This window comes from Sus scrofa, chromosome 17, assembly GCF_000003025.6.
Source record: "Sus scrofa isolate TJ Tabasco breed Duroc chromosome 17, Sscrofa11.1, whole genome shotgun sequence".
Lineage (NCBI taxonomy): Eukaryota > Metazoa > Chordata > Mammalia > Artiodactyla > Suidae > Sus > Sus scrofa.
In genome coordinates this window covers 19,769,961-19,792,112 of record NC_010459.5, presented here as the reverse complement: position 1 = coordinate 19,792,112, position 22,152 = coordinate 19,769,961, and the positions used below count along the sequence as shown (strand labels likewise).

The window sequence follows — 22,152 nt, the reverse complement described above, 5'->3', positions numbered from 1 at the left end:
TGTGTTGTTCTATCTTTTCAAGTAGATTTTATGCATATTAAGATCTGGGGCTTGGAGTTCCTGTCATGGCTCAGCAGAAATGAATCTGATTAATATCGAGGAGGATGCAGGTTCGATCCCAGGCCTCACTCAGTGGGTTAATGATCTGGTGTTGCCATGACCTGTGGTGTAGGTTGGGGACATGGCTCAGATCCTGCTTTGCTGTGGCTCTGGTGTAGGCCAGCAGCTACAGCTCCAATTCGACCCCTAGCCTGGGAACCTCCACATGCCGTAAGTTTGGCCCTAAAAGGACAAAAAAAAAAAAAAGATCTGGAGTTCTGGAGTTATGACTCCTATTTCCTTTGGACATCTCACATAGTGAATTCTCAACAATGCTTGCAGAATTGAATTTGGCACAGTACCCCTCAATTTCCAAGGAGCAGCAAGAATTCACCAGCCAAACTTTAGGGCTGTTTTTTGCTCAGTACAAGATATTTTGTTGTCAGAGTAAAAAGTAGAAAATGAAGCCCTAGAGATGAATTTGTTTTAAAATTTATAGAGACAAGTTATTCCATTTTCTAGATTCCATGGAAAATATCAGGTATAACAAGAGTCTATAATTACCTGTATATATTTCATAATTCCTCAAAAACCACTAAAATTAGTTAAGGAAAGACTGAGAAGCCACTATGCCTAGATGATCGGCTTTATCAGCCAGAAGAACAGAAGAGAATCCATCCAGTAGACCTCGCCTCCACTCTGGGGTGCACATTTACGTGCAGGTGAGGGAGCCCCTCCGTGGATATTTTATAGCAGGAGAGGGAGATGCCCGTGGTAGTGAAGGACGTGGCCTCCTGGTTCTGTGTTGGAAAGCTGCCAACCCACAGGTTCAGCTCCTAGGATAGGAGGGTGGGGTCTGCGGAGAAGCATCATAGCCCAGACCTGAGTGGACACGCTCAGCTATGCAGCCTATTGACAAGGAGACAAGACAACCACAGCTTTTGTTCTGCAGGTCAGCAAAGGCAGCCAGAGCAGGAGCGCCATCCAAAAGCAAGAGAGACCATTTCCTCACACAAAAAAGAGGCTGGTCTCTTATTTTCTTTTCCCCTGGAGACTGAGTCAGGCAGGAAAGCAACACCCTAAGGTCAGATCTAAGTTGAAGAGGTGAGAGCTCCATTTGGGTTCAATTCAGCAGGCTACAAGACACACACAGCCCAGATGGGCAATAAACCAGAAGATCCACAGCAGCAGAAGGAATGCTTTACTCCCAAAGAGCACTTGGAGCCCAAGAACAGTCTCCTGCTTTTCAGCTCAGACTCCCCACCCAGCAAACCAAGCTGTGTTCTTTCTGGGTGGCTGGTTTAAAGAATTGTACATTACAGTGGAAACTCCCATCCACTTCATTTACTGCCATTTATAATATTTTCCACTATTTGGAGATAATGAATTCATCCTTTTTTCTTTTTCTTTTTTTTTTTTTTCACCAAACATTATGCAGGCCACAAGAGCCAAATGTTCCAGAATCTTTCTCAAATGTGTTACCCTTCATTTTCTATGATAGCTTTAGTGGTTTCTTTGGAAAGGCCCCAATATCAACCAAATTAACAATGCTGAGAATAAACTCCACTGTCACTTTCGTTCCCTTTGAACAGCAGGGGGGAAATGCCACCTTTAAGAGCCTTTCCAGTGTGCAGGCATCAAGGAGACAAGTTAATTAAAGTCACTCTTGGTAAAACAACCACCCACCACAAAAAATTTCTCCCAAGCCCAGTATAACTCTGTACCAATGTTTCAGATGATCTCCAATTTATCTGAAATTTATTTCACACAAAGGACTGAATCACGAATTTTGTCAATGAAATTACATCTCTGCAATTACCCAGCTGAGGGGCCTTTTGGAAGGCTGTTAAGCAAGCTTCTTAGCAGGAGGTCAGAAAGAGAAAGGGAATATTTTAAGCTTCCTTTCTTGCACAGAGGCCTAAGAGTTTCCTCAACTTGGGAAGAGCCAGACATGCATGTACTGCATGTGTAGAAAGGAACTCATCACTTGGAAAGCTTAGGTTTTTGCCAAATACCAGCTCACAGGAAAGGAGGGGAGACAAAGCCACAGTAGCATCTCTCATTTTTACACCATTTAGTCCACCATCAAAATTGAAGCAATAAATATGTCAACAATTTATTTCTCTTTCTTATGTCTGTCATTGTTTGCTTTGGCAACAGTCACTGTTGTAAGGAAAAGAAGCATTGAACACAGCAGGAAAAGAAAAGAAGACATATTGAACTAGTAAAAAAAAGATGGCAGCCATAACTCCAACACCAAACTTCAACTGATGAAGGAAATTGGTACCCAAGTCAGGTGAGTGCTTCTGCTCCCAACCTGGATGCTGGGTAAGACTGAAGAGCCATCCTGAAGAAGGTGGCAGAAAAATCACCATTTCTACACCACTAAACAGAGATTTTACTGTAAGTTTTTCTACAAGGCAGAAAGGAAAAGGCATTATTATTTAGTCATTTGCTAAACTTGTTGGATCTCTAGGGAAGTGTTTTCAGCATCTATCATCAGCTGGCACTTCCTTGTTCCAAAAAGACATTTTTCTCACATTGTCTCCTTCTCTGTTGAGGTTATGGACATCTATGTAAGTATCCTATGCTTCCTGCTCCAGGTAACGCAGAGTTCCCCAATTTATGTTGTTCAGTTCCTTCCAGGATATGTCTTCTTCCATCTTTTACTTTTAACCTTTCTGGGTCATTATACTGCAAATGTATCCTCTGTAAATAAGCGTAGATGGACTTTATTTTTTCACCCTGTTGGACAATCTCTTTCTTTTAATCTGTGGATAGTCCATTAACATTTAATGTAATTAACATGGTTGGCTTTAACACTACACTCTCGTTATTTGTTTTCTGCTTGTTCCACTTTTTTTGTTGGTGTTCCTTTGTTTCTGCTTTCCTGTCCTCATTTGGTTCAATGAATTATGTTATTTTTTTATCTATTGTAATTAATTTTTAACTAGACTTCTTTTGTTATTTTTATTATTGGTTATAAGGATTATAATATGCATTTCTAATGTATCACAGTATACCATGAATATTAGACATTACATCTAATATATGAATCTTACAACAGTATTCTTCCCTTAACTTCATTTTCATCATTATGCGATTGTTATCATGTATGTTGTAAATCCCAGAATACATTGTTTATTTTTCCTGGAATAGCCAATGATTTTTTTTGGTCAATTATCATTTTTAAAAAAAGAAAATAGGCATTCTCTTGTGGCTTAGTGGGCTTAAGATCTGGCACTGTCACTGCAGTGGCTCAAGTGGCTGCTGGTGTGCGGGTTTGATCCCTAGCCCAAGAACTTCTATACGGCCTGGGTGCAGCCAAAAGAAATAAAAAAGAAAATAGAAAAAATAAATTGTATGACTATCCATGTATTTATTGTTTTTGGAGCTCTTCATTTTTTCCTGTAGAACACTGAACTACTGATTCCATTTGGTCCTTTAGAACTTTTCTTCCCTGAAAACAAGTCTAAAGCTTGGCATGACAGAAAGCTAATGAAAATTGATGCCTGGGTGAACAGCTAGGTCCAGCAGTGAAAAGCAGGGGTGTGCAAAAGCCTTCTTGTGATCATGAATACATATACTGCACAAATGATTTGCAGCAAGAATCTTTAGGGTCTATTTTTACTGGAGGAGGAAAACTCAAGGGTGTTGGATTAAGCCTCAAAAGGCATTCAAGATAGAAATAATCTTCTTTGAAAGTTAGAACTAGGATCAAAAGGTTTAAGAGATGTAGAAGCTGAGTTACACTCAAAATAAGAAAAAAATATTATTCAACATGGAACAAAATGTGTTGAAAACCATTGATTCTCCATGACAGGGCTACTCAGGCTGCAGAGGAGGAGGTCAGCATGACACAGAAATTAAAAAGTGTGGGTTCTGATATCTGACTTTCTGAGTTTGACTTCTGCCTCACTACTTACTGGCAATATAAACTTGAGAAAGTTAATTAACTTCTCTGGCTTTGTTTCCTTATCTGTAAATTGGGAATGATGATGATAATGGCCTCAGAAGGCTGTTGTAGAGGGAGCATCTAAAAAGCACTTGGGGAGTTCCCATCGTGGCTCAGTGGTTAACAAATCTGACTAGGAACCATGAGGTTGTGGCTTCGATCTCTGGCCTTGCTCAGTGGGTTAAGGATCTGGTGTTGCCCTGAGCTGTGGTGTAGGTCACAAGACGTGGCTTGGATCTGGTGTTGCTGTAGCTGTGATGTAGGCCGGAGACTACAGCTCCGATTAGACCCCTAGACTGGGAACCTCCATATGCCTCGGGACCAGCCCTAGAATAGGCAAAAAGACAATCAATCAATCAATCAATGTAAAAAGCACTTGGAATGCTGCTTGGTACATTCCCAGTATTCAATAAACTATTGCTATAAACAATTAGCTATTACTATTATTGTTACTAGGTGACTCTTCATGCTGTTTCTAATTTCTAGTTTTTTTCTGTCCTCTCTTTTTTATTATGCTTGGGATCCAAAGCAAAAGTAAGACAACTATTTTCATACTAAACTTTCCTTTCACTCATCAATACATACTTACAAAATACTGAATTTTTTGCTTAAATTCCTAATCTGCAACACTAAAAGAAAACTCTTATTGCAATAATCTACCAAGACAAGAACTATAGCACAAATATATCACATCACACTCCTAGGTCAATGACAAATCAAATACCACAGATAAAATCAGACTGACTCTTTGATGTGTGGTCTTGAAAAGTGGTCAGTCACGAAAGAAATACAACTTGGTCTCTAAGTGATCAGATAGCAAGAAACAAGAGAATCAACTTATGCTGCTGACCTATATCATCCACTAAATACCCATAGGAAATCTAAGGTTCTAAACCATCTTCATAATAGGATCCGGTGACATCATTTTACAGGTTTCATAACTGCTATTTGGAGATGTTTAAATCACTCATCCAACCTCACTCAGATATGTCACCCACAGCCATGATCTGTCCACCACAGAAAATGCTACTTCATGTTCATGGACCACAGAAGAGAAGGAATACTTAGAATATGTTAGGATGGGAGTTACCATTGTGGCTCAGTGGTAACGAAACTGACTAGTATCCATGAGGATAAGGGTTTGATCCCTGCCTGTGCTCAGTGGGTGAAAGGATCCAGCATTGCCATGAGCTGCAGTGTAAGTCACAGACATGGCCCTGATACCATGTTGCTGTAGCTGTGTTACAGGCTGGCAGCTGCAACTCTAATTCAACCCCTAGCCTGGGAACTTCCTTATGCCTTAAGTGTGGCCCTAACAATAACCAAAAAAAAAGAATATGTTAGGACCTGGAGAACTAGACAGAAGTTTGAATAGACTCCGTTAAAGGAGAATAGAATACGTGGAGGTCAGGAATGCAGGCAGCCCAAAAAAGGAGTTGAGGAGAGAAATCAGGAATAGGTTAGTCTTGGTATTTCTCCCCAAAAAATAGATACAGAGTCCAGAGCTGATTTCAGTTGGTTGATTTGGAAATAAAACTACACCACTGAGAGAGGCAGAAAGCCAAACAGGGAAGGGAACACAGCCAATAAAGTCTGTGTGATAAGCAAGATACTACTGTGGGCAACTGGAGTTTAAACTCCTGAAGAACCCCTGGAGTCAGTATAGAACCACAGATGTCAGAGTTACCCTGCCCAGAGGGTGAGGGAGATTGGGTGTTTATATCAATTCACCTTATTTCTTCCGTCTGTCAGTGGGTGATGACTGTTCCTGGTGGTGTTCATTCTACGGCATTCTAACCTGCCATATACATGAGCAGAGTGGCCTTTGATGGCAGGAGAAAATTCTCAAATGAAAAAAAAGGCAGTGTTGGCAGTTGCAAACTAGACTAGCACACATTGAAACGGTAAAAGCCAAAGTCAAGATTTCAGCTTGATAAATATCAGAAATGATGGTAGGTGGATGGCTCAAAATTTTGCAAGCAGCTAAGGATAAGAAACCAGAAATCAGGAGTTCCCATCGTGGCGCAGTGGTTAACGAATCCAATTAGGAACCATGAGGTTGAGGGTTCAATCCCTGCCCTTGCTCAGTGGGTTAAGGATCCGGCGTTGCCATGAGCTGTAGTGTAGGTTGCAGACGTGGCTCGGATCCCGAGTTGCTGTGGCTCTGGCGTAGGCTGGCGGCTACAGCTCCGATTCGACCCCTAGCCTGGGAACCTCCATATGCCGCAGGAGCGGCCCAAAGAAATAGCAAAAAGACAAAAAAACAAACAAACAAACAAAAAACCCACAAAACCCCCAAAAAAAAAGAAACCAGAAATCACTGAATTGGGTTTATAGAAACTATACATATTATCTAGATCAGCACCTTTATATTTGTATTAAGGACACCAAAGGCCTAGAAGAAAATACCCCTTGGATGCCCAGTGGACTAACAGCAAATCATATTCTAATTTCATGCCCTTGACCTCCAGTATTCTTACCTATTGCACCAAGTGGAGAATTGTGATGTACTTTATTCCAAAATAGATCTTACCCAGGCAACAGTCTCTTTTATAACACCAGGGAAGGCAAAGAAATCAATTTGAGGAAATAGAGAGGGTCTGGGTTTGCAAATTCATGTAAGTGGCAAGGAGGAAAATCAGGAAATTAAAAAGGTACAATAGGACCCTTACAGACTTTTGATAAGAATCCAAGATGGTGCCGCCACTTTGGAAAATAATTTGTCTTGTTGGTTGGTTTGGATTCCAATATTCCAATAGGGAGACAGAATATTAAATACAATCCAGCAATTCCACAAGTATCCAAATGAAATGAAAACCTACATTCACATCAGAATCTATATGCCAATATTTATAGTGGCTTTTTCATAACTATCAAAAACTGGAAACAAATTGCCAAATATCCCTCAACCATGGGATAAACAAAGTGCTGTGCATCCATACAATGGAGTCCTACTCAGAAACAAGAAGGAACAAATTAGGATTCGCACAAGAGCGTGGGTGAGACTCAGAGGCATCATGCTAACTAAAAGAAGCCAGACTCCAAAGGCCATACTGTATGATTCCATTTATATGACATTCTAGAAAAGACAGGACTTGTGGGGAAAGATGAACTACCAAGGAGCAGCATAAGGGAATTCTGCGGGTGATGGATATATCGTGATTGTGCTGGCAGTTACATGACTATGTACCTCTGTCAAATTCACAGAATTACACCTCAAAAAGAATTTGCTGTATGTATTTTTTAAGTCAACAACTTGTAAAGGCCATAGTAGGTTCTGACAGCGGCAAGGAACCTGAGTCAAAGTTGAAAACCAAACTCAAGAGTCCTGGGACTGAAAATTCCACCCTCTTGTGCTTCAGCCATTGGCAGCCACATCTTGGGCCCTTGGTAACTGAGACGGTCCATGATTAAAGCAAAAATATGTGCAGACTAACAGATTATTTGAACCTCCATGAGACTACACCTCCAACTCTAGGACAGAGCCAAATCATGTGGATTGATTGCAGTCCAGTACCACAAAAATGACAATCATTCAATGAGATAAATAGCAAAATTTTTAAAAGCAGAATATCAGATTTTTTAAAGGATGGAAACATAACATCCGCCCTGGAGACTAGGAATCACATGGATTAAAAAACCGTCTTTGATTGTACATAAAGCATTTGGAGCAGAGGAAGAAACACAGACCGTGGAACTGGACAAAATTGGGTGAGACCTCCCTGGCTCATCACATGACTATGGCAGATCAAATCTGGAAATGTCAATTTTACCCTTCCCTGAACCATGTTCTTTGCTATGTAACTTCATAATTCTCCTCCTTGAACTGTGGCCATTGGGTACTTCCCCAGCCCTTAACTTTGGGCTTAAGGAGGAGACATGATTTGGCCAATGGAATGTGAATGGAATGACAACATGATAGTTCTGAGGACTCACCTTAGGAACTTATGTGCTGTTGCCATCTCCATGAAAAGAGATTCTCTTGTGCCCCTAGATGAATTCACATCACACGGGCCATTCCAGTTAATCTCCTGACCTATAAGCAAGAATAAATGAATCTTGTTTTAAGTCACTGAGTTTGGAGGGCGGTTTGTTATGCAGCATTACCATGGCAATAGCTAACTGAGACATGACCTTAGTGAGTACCCTTATATCCCATGTATCCATTTATTCATTCAAAATAAATACCTATGGAACACATACAATGTGCTAAGGACTAGAGCAGGTGCTGAACACCCTGCAGAGCAATGAGCCTAACTGTCCTTTCTGATTGTAACCCAACGCTCACTGCCACATGGGTCTACATAAGACCATTAATGCATATATTTTTCTAGCTTTAAAACTCCCCCTGCTTAAACAAGAAGTTCAGCACAGAAGCTGACTCCTATCAGGCTCTAAATTAGTTTGGGCTGTATGCTCTGCCATGTCTCACTCCACACTCCGCCCTTTGTTCCCACTGCCTTTCCTGTCTCTAACTTGGCTTTACTGAGCAGTGCTTAATTGTGGGGATCCCAAAGCACTGTAGGTATATAGAATTTAGTTGTTCTGGGCACTAGACATATGTGGCCAGTTCGTTAAAATTCAGTTCCTCAGTCACATTAGTCTCATTTCAAATGCTCAATGACCCTATGTGGCCAGTGAGTAGTGTCTTGGATGGAATACATATAGAATATTATCATCATCACAGGAAGTTCTTTCTACTGGACAAAACTGACTAGATTTCTAGTTTGCAAATATTGCCTTTTTTCTTCCCATGGCTCATACAAGCTATCCAAGTGTCATATACCAGCCTCAGTACTAAACCCAGAATTAGCATCAATTCAGACTCTAGTGCAGACTCTGCTCCCATTATGCTGTTCCTTCAATGGGGATGAATTCTCAGTGGGGTCTCCAGAGTCCCTCCCTGAAGCTTGGCTTCTGTCATAACCCTCTGCCCTGCCACGCCCATTCCAATACAAGTTATTTTCCTCCTACAGGAAATTTCTAGAATCTCATGAAAATCAATCAATACATATAATAATCTAGAGAAAGAGATGCCGCCAACTTCTCCTGGCTTCTCCTGTAGCCACACCTCAGATCCAGACAGGCAGGACAACTTCACTCACATGGCAATTGAAATGGAAATTATAATGTTCGGATGTTGAAGTGAGGAATAAATCCAGTAATACATAGAGCATGTTCAGGGTAGGACCATAAGCATATATCAAGATCCCGCAAGTCCTCTCAATTGCATTAGAATTGGTCGTAATTTCCTGATGCTAGAGAGTGGCAGATTCATTATCGTTTCCAATTCATACCCATCTCGGTAAGTTCATAGGTGAATGGAAATTTTAGTGCAATCAAAACTCTCAGCTAGGACCCACAATTACTTCTCTTCAACAGCACCAAGACCTTATCCTTTTGCCGCTGGAGTGGTAGAAGGAAGAGAAGTTCCTGTGTGGAGGGTCCTAAGAACAACTGGATGGACAATGAATGGCTCCAGGTGGCTAAGATGGAATCTCCACTCCTTCCCTTTCATGGAAGCTGCTTTTAGGAACATAACAACATGGCCATGAAAAAGAAAACTCAACATCTCAACCTCTATATTGATCTTTCTTCTTTAATTGGGAGGGGGGGTCCCTAAAATTTTTTTTTTTTAATAAAAGGAGGCCTAATTGGGGAGAATAAGGCCTGCCTTGAAGGAAGAACACTGAACCAAGAACAAAGCTATAGAAGAGTTTCTGTTGTGTTTTCTTCTAAGCTTATTGGAATTTTTGGTCTTGGATGGACAGATCAGCACAGCACATTGCTACCAAGTTTCCAACCCCAAAATATTTTTCTTAATTTTAAATCTTTGAAAAAGAAATGCTACATTTGCTTCATGAATTTTTACTATTGAACACGATGGAAAGAGAATACTAGCTCCTGCCTCATATCCCCCCAAAAGAAGTTGGGCCAATGGAAAAAGCTGAGATTTAGCTTTTTTTTCAACCCATCTATTGAGATTTTCAGAGTATACCACTCAGAAAATATCCCTATTTGTAAAGAACTTTATCCCTGTACTTATGGCTTTGATGACTAGATTTGAAAAAAAAACACTTATAATTCTAGAGTAAGCAAATCCTCAGTCCTTTCAAGATTCCAGAACCTAAGTACCTCCAGACACTACTTCCTCTTAGAAGAACTGGAAGAATAAATTTGTGTCTGCTATGCTTTGAAAACACTGATCACCAGAACAAACTCAAATAGGCCTTTTAAACTCCAATATGTCTCATTATCAGGCATCAAATTTTCCCGCCAACAGAACTAAACTCTTGCTTACTCAGTTTTCTTCTAATTTTACAATGTCTCCATTTGATTTTGCACATGTGGCACGTTCTTTTCTTTTCTTTTTTTTTTTCACTCCCTATACTGTGTCTTCATTTGCTTTCCTCTTTCTCTAATACACAAGATCCCTTGGTCTTTCCTGTCTCAGTAAATAGCTAAACATCTGCCCAGAGGCTCAAAACATAAATGTAGGACTCATCCTTGTTTTCTCCCTTTCTCTCATGGCCAGAATCCAATCTGTCAACATGGTCTACTAAGTTTGCCTCCAAAACACTTTCTGAATTTGTTTACATCTGTTTCCTCTGCTCCACTACCTTGTTCTAAAACATTATCTTTGCCACGATCTACTAATTGGACCCTCTGCTCCCACTTTTGTTCTTCTACCATCCATTCTTCACAAACCAGTTGGAATGATTATTTTAAATACCCATAAATTCATTTCATGCCCCTGTAAAAACTCATCCTGGCTTCCCTTGAGACTTACAATGCAATCTAAATTTCTTAGAACATCTTACTGTGGCTCTGAAGGGTCTAGCCTGTACCAACCTTCCAACCTTATCTTCTGGGCTCATTTCCTATCACTGTCCTCTTGTGCTCTACACTCCAGTACACTGGTTTTTCCTCTGCAAGTGGAATTTGCCCACTTTCTTCTTGCCTTAGCACATTTGCATTAGCTGTCCTCTCTACCTGAAACTATATCCCCCCACTCAGAACAACCAGGTCATTCTTGCCCTTCAAGTCCATGTCATTTTGGAGAGGACTTCCTGACCACTCAGTCTAAGGTAGTTCTCCAATCATTTTGGAGTCCGTTCCTGCAACAAAAAATTTTAATACTACTTATCACTGGCTAATATTTGCTAGTTTACCTCTTTGGTTATTGTCTTCTCCTCTCGAGAGAAAGGTAGCTCCATTAGAGCAGGGATCTTGTGTTTTATTTACAACTCTACCCCTAATACTTAGGACTGCAACTAGCACACAGTAGATGCAAGAGAAATATTTTTGAATGAAAAAAAATGAATAACCCTCCCAGAATATTTTATTCTTCTTCTAATCTCAAGCACATTTGAGGAGCTATTCTTCACCTCAACCAGAGAAATGACGTCACTCACTTTAAACCAGATAGGAGGAGAAATGACATCAACATTGATTTTGTGTGTTCTTTGTGCCTGGTAATGTGCTTAATCCTCTGAATGGATTATATCATTATAAATATTCTAAATATCCCCTTTGAATGGGTACTAGCATCTACATTTTAAAAATAAAAGGCAGCTGCATAGCACAGGAAACTATATCCACTCACTTGTGATGGAACATGATGGAGGATTATGTGAGAAAAAGAATATATATATACATATACATATATATATACACATATATATATACACACATATATATACATATATACATATATATACACACACATATATATACACATATATATACACACATATATATATATACACATATATATATGAATGACTGGGTCACTTTGCTGTACAGTAGAAATTGACAAAACACTGTAAGTCAACTATAATGGAAAAAATAAAAATGATAACATAAAATAAATAAATAAAAAGAAAAAGCTGAGAGCGACCATACTAAGAGCTGGTCCTGTCTAGATCCAATAGTGACCTGGCTACTGTGAATAACAGCTGCTGATGCTCGGGGCTACCTTCTTCCCTTGAGAGAAGCACCTCGGGGGGAGACTACACCCCTCCATGGCAGCCCCTAGACAAAAACTGACAGACACAAAGGTACAAAAGGTAGCCCCCTTGGGACCAAGTCTCTGGTACCATTTACATTTCAGAGTTCCCCATGGGATCAGGCTGAGACCAGATTCTGGTTAAGCTGGATTCTACATTCAGTATCTTCCCGTTCCCTCATCCTATTTCAGAGTTCTCCTGGGAGTGTTCCCTTAATAAATCATTTGCACAAAAATCTCCATCTGAGGCTCTGCCTCTAAGGAATTTGACCTAAGACACTTAGTGAGAAAAAAATCATGTACTCAGGTCAAAGAGTTAATAAGTGGTACAGTCAGAATCCACCCACGGGTCTGCAGGACCCCCGTGCCCTCAACACCGCAGTGCACTGATTCCTTTCGAAGTTCAACTTCGTGCCTTCAGGGAAGACTGACATAGGCCTTTCTGGTATGACAATTTCTGAAATAAGCCCAAAGGCAAAAAAAAAAAAAAAAAAAAAGAAGGAGCCTGCAGCAGGGGTGAGTGGCCCGTCTATTCCCAAGATTCCTGTCAGTGATATGCATAAGGGGAAAATAAAATGCATAAAGGAAAAGAGACAATGGTGATTAAGGACTGGCTCTGTGTTTTCCTTATATCCAAGAATCCAGGTGTCCATTCTGTGACTTTGAACGCCTTACCTGAACTCTCCACCTCAGTTTCCTCATCTATAAAATGGATGGATAATGGCTATGGCGAAAAGCCATGTTGTTAACATCTGATAGGTAGCACATGCTCAATAAGTGAAGCTAATATTCTCCAAAACCATAAGTGTTGCTACCCAACTCCAAGCCTTTCCTGAGATTTAAGTCCTAGGGCTCCAAACAGGTTCTCCACATCTCCCACTCTTCATCTTCTTTTCATGAAGCCTGGTTCTTGACACATGTGATAAGCTGGTTTAATCAGTTAAATAAAGGCCGGGGTCTGCAAAGGGCTGGACATTGAGGGGAAATCACCTCTATGGCCTTGGCCCAAGGCATCTAGCTCCACATAAGCATGCTACAGGGAAACAGTGCTGGCATCCACCTCTACTAATGAATGAGAATTAAGATAATTACACCCATAATTTACTTGGAGTTTAGGGTTAGTAGATGCAAACTACAACATTTAAAATGGATAAGCAATGAGATCCTATTGTACAGCACAGGAAACTATTTCCAATCTCTTGGAATAGACCACGATGGAAGACAATGTAAGAAAAAGAATGTATATATGACCGCACAGCAGAAATTGGTATAATATTGTAATTAACTACACTTTCATTTAAAAAAAAAAAGTTTTAAAAAAGATAACTATGCATGGTTGCAGCAACATGGAAGGACCTAGAGATTATCATACGAAGTGAAGTCAGACAGAGAAAGATAAATATCCTATGATATCACTTACATGTGCAATATTTTAAAAAATGATACAAATGAACTTATCTATAAAACAGAAACAGACTTACATACATAGAAAATAAACTTACACTTACCAAAGGGGAAAGTAAAGAAGGGATATATTAGGAGTTTGGGATTAAAAGATACACACTACTATACATGAAATAGATAAATAACAAGGTCCTAAGGTATAGCACAGGGAACTATAACTGTATCTTGTAATGACCTATAATGGAAAAGAATCTGAAACATCATATACATACACATATATGTGTGTGTATGTGTATATATATATACACATATATATGAATCACTTTGCTATAATTTGAAACACAACATTGTAAATCAACTAGACTTCAATTAATAAAAGGATATTTATGCATGGCCTGAATGTACAGAAAGCTACCCAAGTGTCTCCTTGGCATATTTTCTCCCCTTGGACATAAGAAAAGGAATAGAACACTCCTCAAACTCACTTGATGCCTCTTAAATGCCTACCTGAGCCACAGAAAAATAACCTTCATTATCATAGTTAATATTCTCAAGGTCAAATGTTTTAAAATCATTATTCTGTTTAATCCTTACTACAGCCCTACATTTTTAAAAATACTCCTGGCCCTTTCCAGGAAAAACAGAGGCTTAGAGAAGTGGACCTCAAATTTTGGCATGCACCAGAATCACCTGCAGGGCTTTTCAAAACCTAGATTGCTGTGCCCCATCGCCACATTCTCTGATTCAGTAAGTTTGGAGGAATGGCCCAAGAATGTGTATGGACCACACTTTGAGAACTACTGGCTTAGAAGAACTACAAAACATTTCTGAGACACCACCCTTCAAAGAGTCTATGTACATTCTGAAGCCTCTGCTGTTAACTATGGAAGGGTCATAACCAGGGATATGCTGAACCTGGCAGCTCCTGGGTCACCAGAGCCAACTGTCATTGTGTCCTCCTGACTTCATATTCAGAGATGTCACATGGTAACTTGAAATCAGCTATGGTAAGAGAACTTACACCATGGAAACTGGCAAACACAACAAACCAGGGATTGGTTTTTTCCAGTATACCATGGCCAAGATGATGCCCACAGAGTTCTCTGCTCACTCTCCATTCCCTTAGAAAGAATTAATCAGTAGCCAAAGACCACAATCAATATAGTCATACAAGTTTTTAACACCCCATTCTCAAGTAAGTCCATTTCTTTTCCTCGGATTTTCTTTAAAAAGTAATCAATTTCAACATAAAAATGACTCCCCTGGAAATTACGGTAGTCTCACCCTGACCCCACTGTATCTACAGTGGGAGTGGAAAGCCTCTATATGAAGTCATTTCATGCAAACTTTGCCTTCATTTATATTTCTAACAAATATTTTTGAGCCCTTATGCTCTGCCAGGTACCAGGCAAAGGGGAGAAGAAAGTGAGTGGTAGGTTGTAACCTATGAAGTAAATGGTTTCTCACATGGACCTGAGGAAGAATAATTCCAGATTTTTAGATGGAAGAAAATCTAAAAGAAACCTTGATCTGAGAATTCTGATTAGGGCTCAGATTTTTAATGGGTAATACACTCATAGTGGTATAAAATTCTAAAGGTACAAAAGGATACACAGTAAAAATACATGCCTTGCCTCATCTTTGTCTTCCAAGCACCCGGTTCCCCCTTCTGAAAGAAAAATGTTATTTTCACTTTGTGTGTGTGTATTCAAAGGTATTTTATGCACATACAAACACATTTTTTCTTTTTTATATTGATGGTAACTCAACACAAATTTTTCTGCACGCTGCATTTTTTTTCGTAATGATACATCGTGGATAGTATTCCACAACAGTGCATCAAGATACTTTTAAAACTGCTGCATAATACTGTATGGTGTACCATAATAAATTTCTCCAGTCCTCCACTGATAGGCATTTAGAGTTATTTCCAACCTTTTGCAGTTATAAATAATGCCCAAGTGAAGAACTGTGCATGCAAAAATTCACTCCAGGGTGGGTATTTACATAGGATAAATTGCTAGAGGTAGAATTTCTAGCTCAAAGGATATTTGCCATTTTAGTAGCTAGTACCAAACTGTCCCCCAAATTATACCAATTTTTACAGTCAATAATATATGAAAGTTTGATTTTCTTCACATATTTTTAACCAATTAAATTATTAAACATTTAGGTGTTTGCTAATCTGGGAGGTTAAAAACTATCTTGTTATTATGGAAGAGGTTAAATGGCTTTTTATATATATAAGATAAAATTTGATTTTCTTTCTAGAGAAGGATCTGATTCTATCTTTAGGTCATTTTTCTATGGGTTTTTAGCCTATCCTTATTGATATGTAGACATTCCTTATAGATTCTAGAAATGTCCCCCTTACCTGATGTAAATTACAATTTTTTCCAAATGGTTATTATAAATTGAGAAAAATCAGTTAACCATAGGAACTTTCTTAGCCAGGAACTACCCCCTATACTTAAATACATTTGAAATGAGTGTCCACAGGTAATATTAAAAGTATTTATCTCCATTCAAACAACAGTTCTCTAAAATCAGGGCTAAGGGCAAAAGCTCTGACCAGAGCACTTGTCAATAACATGTAGAATCTCACTTCTGAACTAATAAGGAAAAGAATCTCAGAATGCTAGACCATGAAAAGCAATAGAGAGGGACCAGCTTTGGCCCACTGTCTCAGGAGTGTCAGAGTGGATTGCTAGGATGGTCTTGGGAAATCTCACTTGTTTATTTTCAAATGCCTTTGAGCGCCCATGAGGAGCCTAGATAAGAGCAGACAGGGTTAGAGATGGAGACTAGCCAGGGGGGTTCATGGGGGTCTTTACAAACACTGCCTGCCCCCACCCCTCTAGTTCCAAAGATATCTGCAGACTAGAAAAGGAGACAGTATAAATCATCTCTGCACATGTCCCTGGATGTCTGGGCTTAGTTTTGAGGGCAGCTTTCTTTATGATTTAACAAATACGCCTCTCACAAATAAGCAACTCCCTGCTTCAGCCTAGGATTCCAGCTTGAGCTAATGCTAGTTCTGTCTGGGCTGCCCCTCCTTCAAATCAAAGTTTTCTTATGCAAGGTTTTTAAGAGGTAGGGGTTGCTCTTGTTTTATTTCTGATAATCAAGTTTTAAAAAGACTTCTGGCTAAGAAAATACCATATAAGCCCCTAAATCCTAGGGAGGCTCAGTAGAAACTTTAAGGAGAGAAGATAAAGCTCTCAACAGGCGCCAATGTCCTGGGGCTCAGATCTTCAGCTCAGCATGAAATCCACAGTACAGGGGGGCTAAAAAAATGGAACTCTGTCTATTTGGAAAATGGTCATGAGAAAAGATCTTCTGGAAAAACAGAATCAAGCCCCTGGCTGCTGTGGAGAACATCCAAAATGGTACTACTCATTGATCTACAGTTTCAGGGTTCTCCTTGCACCTGACACAAAGCAAAATCCTCAACCACACAGGTGGAAATGAATGATAGGCTGAGCTTACAAAGTGCAAGCGCTGAGATGTAACTTAAGAGGAGCTTAGCACCTCAAAGGCAAGCATAACTCTCAATTTCATGAAGACATGGTAGTGTTTCCTGCTTCTTTTCCTTCTCTCATGGTTCCTTCAATAGGGCTTCGCACACAGTAGATATTCAATGGGCAAGGATGACCAAGTAGCCCCCTCTCCGAAAATGCCCACAATGGCTCCAGGAACATGCCCCTCTCTCATGTGCCATGTCCTACTCATTCCTCATGTCCTATCACAACTAGCTTCTCTTCTGAGAAGTCTTCCATTTATTTCAGTCCTCACAGATCTCTGTGCTCTTCCCACTTTTTGGGCCAAGGTCTGACCAAATTCAGCAGTTAATACAGTTCGTGTAAGAACTGACTTCTTTGAGTGTGAATCTTGACATCACAGCAACACAAGAATCTTCTTGAGTAAAAAAATATTTATAGTCCCATGTTCCCGAGAGCAGATAGGACAAGAGTTGTTTTGCTATGTTCGAGGTTTCTCATGCTCTTCCCTCTGCCTGAAACATCTCCTTCCTTAGTTTTTATCGCTCTGGCCTTAGCTTAGCAATGTCTTCCCTTAGGAGTCCTTGTATTTATTTCTGTGATTAGACAGTGATTGCACTACAGTGACTGGACTATCTCTGTGTAACAATGAGTGATTGCTTCCCACACATACCCCCTAAAACCCAGTGGCTTCAACCATGAGTTCATGGGCTGTGCCCAGATGTGCCTGCTTATGCATCTGTGGTCAGCTGGGTGGGAATTAGCTGGCCCAGGGTGGTCGTAACTGGGCTGACTTGCTTCTGGTCCATGTGTGTATGGTCTCCATCCTCCAGCAGGCTAGCTGGAGCTTGTTCACAAAGCAGCTGGGCCAGAATCTAAGAGAGAGAAAGGAGGCAAGGAAGAACTTGCACAAGACCTCTTGAGGTCTAAGCTGAAGACAGGTACCAGATCATTTTTGCCACATGCTATGTGTCAAATCAAGTCACAAGGCTAGCCCAGATTTAAGAGTGAAGAAATGGACTGGTCTTGATAAGAGCTGCTGCAAAGTCACAGGATAAAGAGGTATGATACAGAGAGAAGTAAAGAAGTAGAGCCATATTTACATTCAATTTTCAATAATCTCTCTCACCTGACAATGAACTTGAGGACAGGTACAGTGTTCAGTTCATTATTATTTCTCCAGCCCCCAGGATAAGACTGGCACAGAGCAGTCTTATTTGCTGGATGAATATATGAATTAACTAATAGCGCCAAAAGGAAAGAAAAGGAGTGAAAACTCTCGTGACTGAGCATCTATGAACAGTTCAATCTTTTATTTAACCCTAATTTATTTCATTGGTTCCAAGAGCAATTGGTATTTTCTTCTTTTAACTCTGGCTTTCTGCATGCCAGGCACTATTCTAAGTGTTTTCTATGAATCAGTCAATAAATTATTACACAAACACTCTAAAGTAGATATTGTTTTTGTCACTGTGTCCCAAGTTACAGATGAGGAAACTAAGACACAGAGGGAGTAAGCAAGTATCACAACTTCACAGCTGAAAAAAGCAGAGGTGAGATTTGAACCCATCCACTGTGGTTCTGGAGTCAATTCTGTCACTACCTTACATTTGTACCTCAAAACGTGGTTCATACCATCTTTCCCCATCTTGGCTACTAGACAAGTTCCCTGCTTCACTAGAGTTGTCCAATTCAGTAGCCACTAGGTTTAAATTAATTAAAATGTAATAGAATTAAAGGTTTTGTCCCTTAGGAGTTCCCATCATGGCTCAGTGGAAATGAACATGACTGAGGACCCAGGTTCTATCCCTGGCCTCCATGCCCACAGGATATGGAGGTTCCCAGGCTAGGGGTTGGTCAAATCAGAGCATCAGCTGCTGGCCTACACCACAGCCACAGCAACACCAGATGCAAGCTGTATCTGCAACCTACACCACAGCTCACTGCAAGGCCGGATCCTTAACCCACTGAGCGAGGACAGGGATCAAACCCACAACCTCATGGTCCCTAGTCTGATTCATTTCCACTGTGCCACAATGGCAACTCCCACATTTTCTGAATAGAGCAAAGTGCTACATGGGAGGGGTTGGGGAAGCAGAACAGAGAAGATCAGTGAGAAACCTTCACTAGGTGAGAGGTGGGAATAGCTAGAGGGCAAGATCCAAGGGGACTTTTAAAATATCTGACTTGCATATCTACAGACCTGGCCAACCCCTCTTGCTTCTTCAAATTTCACTTTGAACTTGATGCTCAAATAATTCCAAACAGCTAAGGAAATTCAGCTATGCTAAATAAATATTGCTTTTTTTCTTCACTCATCAGCTTTTATACCCCTTTATTTAAATCTTATGGTCTCTTTTGAAAATTTGACTAGGGTTTTCTGGAAAGCCTACTTGGCATTGAAAGTTGATAACAGCAGTTGAAACTCAGAAGGGTGCCTTTCTTGGTGTCTCTTTTGCAAATTCCCACTGATACTCTGAGAGCAAGTGCCACCTAGCCAATAGATGACTATTCTTTTTGCCCTCTAGCATTTCCTAAACTATAGAGGAATTACAGTGAGAGCCCTTGAGGCAATCCTTGAAGATCCTTTCCATGTCTCAAAAATCACTCTTTGCTGTTTTGAGAAAATAAAGAAAAATCAGTATAAGAGATTGATTCCATGTCACTGTCTTTTATTATAAAGCCTGCTACTTTTTATAGTTTATAAAACATGATGTGTTTCCAAAAACTAAACCTCAACCCACTAATGGTGGATAGTTTAATAATCTGATATGTTCCTTTACTGCAATTCAGCCCCTTGCCTGTCCTCTTTCTCTTGGGAGAATATAATTAGACCTGAACTCAAACAGCAAGAATGTAAAATCTCTTTAGAAAAAAAAAAAAAAAAAAGAATGGAATCTGTGGAGGAAGATGCACTGCTAATTTTAAGACAGTGTTCAAATGCACTTGAGCAAGTTTAGAAAGTCTTTGTGGTTGGATTCCCCACCTTTCCCACCAGGATGGTCATTTAATGCCTGTCATATTTTCACGTAATACTATAAGCCTTGTACACACAGACACATCTACAATCTCAGCTTTATCAGAAAACCTTGAGAGGAATATGATCAGTGGCAAAGATTAAGGGGGCTTTGCAAACATTGGAAGGCATGTTCCATGTTAATTGCTAATCAGTTTCAGCCAATATGGTACCGTGACAAGGCAACAGGCCTTATCTAACAAGAAGGGGATAGCCCTGCTTCTCTGGGGTACAATATGTATAAAGAGAAGAATCACCCAACAACCCCAGGTGACTAATTTCTCTATAAATAAATTATTGACATAATAGAAGCCTTTTTAATGGGATTATAACTACCCAGACAGCTGCTCTGCTAGTCGAGGAGAACATGGTTGACAAAAAGACTTAAAGAAAAGAATAGAGGAAAATAGCAAATCTCAAGCCAGGCACACTTAAATGACCTCATTGCTTCAAAATAATAGGATCACGTCGCAGATATGAAAGGAAAAGCCAATACGCTTAAAGCAATCGCTTTTTGCATGCCCTTCACCGTTTCTCTCCCACTGCTCAACTGAGAAGCCCCCACTTTCCTTGTGCCAGAAGCAGGCCTTCCAAAGCAAAGGCCACATTGTCTGTTACAGTGTTCTTTAAAGGAATTATGTTTAGATTTAAGAGGTCTCTAAAATGGTTATGTTCTTTGCCTGCATGGCTAGGCTTTATAATTTATATGAAATTCTTTCCAAGTTTTACTCCAAAAAAGCAATTCCCTTAGATGCCCAGTCTTCAGGGGAAAAAACAAACAAACAAACAAACAAGATCATGTAAAGAACGGATCAAGGAAAAAAAACTGTCTTAAAAATCACCTCCACAAGGAAAATAGATACATATTTAGATATGTATCTGTAGATAAATGTGTCATACAGAATATATACATATTTATGTATGTGTCCATTTATAAATTTCTCTGTCAAACAAAAAAATTTATATTGTTCATATCACAAATGGCCAAAGAGGCAATTTTATAACAGAAATAACACCGGAATAAGAAAAAAAAAAATCACCTCCACAATTAAATCTCACTTAAAAATAAGAGCATTAAATAATAGTATCTCTTTATTGTTGCCCATTAGGAAAAACAATGAAATGTGAATATGTGATATTGTCTACATTATTTTAAGGTTGATAGAAAAGAGTGCAGTTACCTCCCCCCTTATCCTTGAAGATGTGTTCCAAGACCTCCACTGGATGCCTGAACCCTATCTATATACTATGTTTTTTCCTATATATACATACCTATGATAAAGTTTAATTTGTGAATTAGGCACAGTAAGAGAGTAACAACAAAAACTAATAATAAAACAATTATACGAATATACTCTAAAAAAGTAGCTGTGCGAATGCTCTGTCAAAATATCTTCCTGTGCTGTAGTCCCCCTTCTCGTGTTGATGTGAGATGATAAAATGGTTCCATGATGAGATAAAGAAAGGTAAATGACGAAGGCACTGTGATCTAGTGTTAGGCACCTACTGATCTGCTGACGATATTTAGAAAGAGGGTCAATCTGCTACAGGTGATTCTGAACCACAGGGCTGCACTGCAGATGGCTGGATGTTAGTAGCAGACAACACCCATGGTTGGGGATCCCCAGGCAGCTTATCATTTCATCACGATAGTCAGACCAGAGGGCAACTTAAAACTTCCGAATTGTTTATTTCTAGAATTTTCTATTTAATATTTCAGACTGCTACTGACCATGGGTTACAGAAAGCAAGGAAAGTGAAACTGCAGATAAGGGGAACTACTGTAACTTTAGACAGGACTTGAGAAAACAAAGAGCCAAAATCATGACTTGTATTTCTTTGTATGTATTCACAGTGCCTTAGTTACTTACACATATAAGGCACTTTAACCCTTCATTCACTGCGTAACTAGAAATTCAGTGGAGAATGAAAGTAGATTGCTGCCTTTATGCGATTATATTTTAGTCATGGGACTGGAACCTCATGGAGCAGAGCCTGAGAGGGGGATTCTTGAGCCTGTGATTGATAAGGGAGGACCCTGAGGTGAAATGTATAAGACAGTGAAGGACATAGCACAGGACAGGGGAAGAAGCTATGGAAGAATGTGGTTTCCAATGATTCCATAGAGAACTCTGGATGTGAGAGGCATCACCCCACCAAACCACCAATCTTCTTACTATTCCTCCTAAGTTATTGAAAGTAATGAAGTAAGCAAACTTTAAAATCTCAA

General features: G+C 39.8%; 1 long non-coding RNA gene across 3 annotated transcripts in view; it reads right to left on the bottom strand.

Moving 5' to 3' along the window:
• The window catches only part of LOC106506610, a 381,893-nt gene extending 373,867 nt beyond the window's left edge, over positions 1–8,026 (bottom strand). For all 3 annotated transcript variants that reach the window (XR_002339929.1, XR_002339927.1, XR_002339928.1), the window contains exon 1: positions 7,931–8,026. This is a non-coding gene — a long non-coding RNA (uncharacterized LOC106506610). The remainder of the gene's footprint in view (positions 1–7,930) is intronic.